We start from the raw sequence: 3,039 nt of genomic DNA, 5'->3' as shown, positions 1-3,039 counted from the left end.
TATATATATATATATACAGGGTGTCTGGAAATAATTGCCAAATATTTCATGGAGAGGTAGGCGGACTAAACTGAGTCGAAAAGTCTTGTATCATTTTGTAAGTTTCCCCAATGGTTAAAGAGATAATTAATCCTTAAAAATAGCCGAATACTACTGCCAAATGTATACGCCTTAGCGCACGGACCGTGAGAAACGAGGATAGCCTGGCAAGCATCCGAGCTATGGAGACTTGCGGCGCTTGTCAGCCAAAAACCGGTTTCCAATTCATACAATACTTTGTAGTAGTAGGTCGGGCGAGCGCGCCTTATTTGACTATCTTTTGGGGAATTGGTTAGATTTGTTATTTTGAGGGATCGGTTATTATTAGAACCAGTATTATTAGAAAGTTGTTGGCGCAGTGAACTTCAGTTATATACTCACTTCAGTTATATACTCGTTATTAATAAAGAGTCACTTTAGTAAGAATCAAGATCATAAGCGAACCTTTTCGTGATTGGTGCCGTCGTGTTTCAGTTTGTTAATGAATGTAAGGTGTAAGGTGTATAAATAGGTATATAAGCAATTTTTATAGCTATAGTACCACATTTGTCAAGATGATAATGCCGTTTTTTCTTCTTCGATCTGAGTTAATTTTTTAAAAATAATTATCACTCTTTCTGGTATTGATCCACTTCTTATTTTCCGAGAGTAGGTGTCATTTATTAAAGAAGAATAAGAATTATTAGCCGTTTCCAATAAGAAACATAGCATCCTTTTGTGTCACGACTTTTATTAAAGTGGCCCTAGTAAATAAAAGTTCATATGTTAGTCGCTCATATGTATTAAAAAATTTGTTTAAATTATAATAATTTTTTTATATTTTAAAGGGATGTAAATATGAAACCGGAATTTTTTTATAGAAAATACGTTTATTGCATGAAAATGATAAAAAATATTTTATTCGAAGTATTGCCCAATAGCTATACATTTTTTTCATCTGTTTGACAATTTGTGGATGTCACCAAAAAAATTGTTGCTCTTTTGAGCCAAACCAGTCATCTACCCATTTTCGTACATCTTCGTAAGAAGCGCTGCTGAGCAAGTGCGTGTCCCATCGATAAATATATCAAATAAGTGGTAATCAGACGGAGCCAAGTCTGGTGAGTAAGCCGCATGCGGAAGTATTTCCCAACCAAATATCTCAATCGTTTCCTTGACCAATTTTGCTGTGTGATGCATTATCATGAAGCAAAATCACTTTGTCTTTTTTGATATTCCAGTCATTTTTCACACAAAGCTTGATTCAAATTGATCATTTGTTGTTGGTAGCGTTCAGTATTAACGGTTTCGCCAAGTTTTAGCAGCTCATAATAGATCACACCTTTCTGATTCCACCAAACACAGAGCATTGTCCTCCGTTCATAACGATTTGGCTTTCCAGTCGATGTCGATGGTTCGCCTAGAGTTACTCATGATCTTTTACGCTTAGGATTCTCAAAATATATCCACTTTTCACCGCTAGTCACAATTCGATGGAGAAATGACTTTCTTTTGTACCTGGCGAGCAGCATTTCGCAAGTGATTTTTCGGTTTTCCTGCTGTCTTTCATTCAGTTCACGTGAAACCCATTTTCCCATCTTCTGGATCTTTCCCATGGATTTCAAACGTATGGAGACGACTTCTCGTGTCACATTCAATTGATCCGCGAATTGTTGTTGAGTTTGAGCGTCATCCTCATCCAACAATGCTTGCAATTCACTGTCTTCAAATTTTTTCGGTGGTTTTCCACGTTCTTCGTTTCTCACGTCAAAATCGCTACTTTCGAATTTTTTAAACCACTCAAAGTGATTTACCAAGAGCATGCTCACCGTAAGCTTCGACAAGCATTCGATTCTGCAGCAGTTTTCTTCAAATGGTAATAGAAAATCAATGCTGTCCGCAAATCGTAGTTTCCAGGCACAAAATTCGACATGTTCAACGCTATTACAAACTATACTGTTGTATGAAACTATACTGTTGTACAAACTATACTGTTGCATTGTTGTAAGTTGGCTTCTTTTCGGCCTTCTTTAGGCACGTAGTATCTATTTTTTCTACATTTTGACTATATTGTATTCGCTGCATCATCATCGCGCATACATAAAAAAACTCGTTCCATTTATCAATTGATCGGCCATTGAGCGTTGAGCGATAATAAAGGAAAAAGATAATCTAAAAAAGCAGCGCTTCTGCAACTAATTCTGAGCACTAGTTTAGTGCAAGTTTAGTGCGAGAATTACATCCTCAATATTGTTCTTCACAGATTAATAAGAAAATACATATTTTAAAAAATTTCTCAATTATTCAATTACTTATATTTTCAATGTGTTTTTATTTTTCAACATTTTATTCGATACGATCCAATACTCTAAACGAGGTTTAGAGTATCCATTCTTTCATAATTACTTTACTTTTTTGATATACTGGTCATAAATTAGCAGCTGTACTCACTCAGCCAAACAGCTAATTGTTGTTTCTCAAATGTGGAAAAAATTCTGGCTCAGATACTCTTTTAAACTTACCCTTTTGGTACTTGGTAATTTATTTTCGAATCTACATTATCTCACTGATGATAACTCGAACGGAACCGAAATGTCCAATTCTTTTGATTTGTAAAGTTTTGAACAATACATTTGTTAATTATAATGCACCAAGTGATACTATTTTTATTGTACCAAAAAAAGTGAAAGCCAAGTCTTATTACTATTTTTATTATTTATATAGCTTTAATGAACACATATATATATATATATATACACACACACATATCATTTGTATAAAAAAAGATTTGACATAAATAATTAACGTCAGGTTAAATTCTAAATTATTGAGAGATACCAAAAAAATAAATAATTCTCTCTCAGTCTCCGAGCATAGAATATGCCATATGAATTTAACTGAAAGAATGTTAAGAACTTACACTGAAAAAAAGAATTAGCGCTGCAGCAAATTAGAAGATAAGTGGCCTGTTTTTTTTGCAGATGAATGTAATTTCGTATCACTTGTTGATATCATTCGTTT

General features: G+C 34.1%; 1 protein-coding gene across 2 annotated transcripts in view; it reads left to right on the top strand.

Annotated features, from left to right (window-relative positions):
• Nucleotides 1–452: 452 nt before the first annotated feature.
• The window catches only part of LOC108691502, a 9,142-nt gene continuing 6,555 nt past the window's right edge, over nucleotides 453–3,039 (top strand). The window contains exon 1 of one of the 2 annotated variants that reach the window (XM_018199269.1): nucleotides 453–526. The gene's annotated coding sequence lies outside the window, so the exon portion shown is untranslated. Of the gene's footprint in view, nucleotides 551–3,039 lie in introns of both variants that reach the window. The other variant, XM_018199268.1, reaches the window with a different exon arrangement.

Source organism: Atta colombica, unplaced genomic scaffold, assembly GCF_001594045.1.
Source record: "Atta colombica isolate Treedump-2 unplaced genomic scaffold, Acol1.0 scaffold47, whole genome shotgun sequence".
Taxonomy (NCBI): domain Eukaryota; kingdom Metazoa; phylum Arthropoda; class Insecta; order Hymenoptera; family Formicidae; genus Atta; species Atta colombica.
The sequence above is the reverse complement of the archived record's forward strand: the minus strand, read 5'-3'. Positions and strand labels throughout refer to the sequence as shown.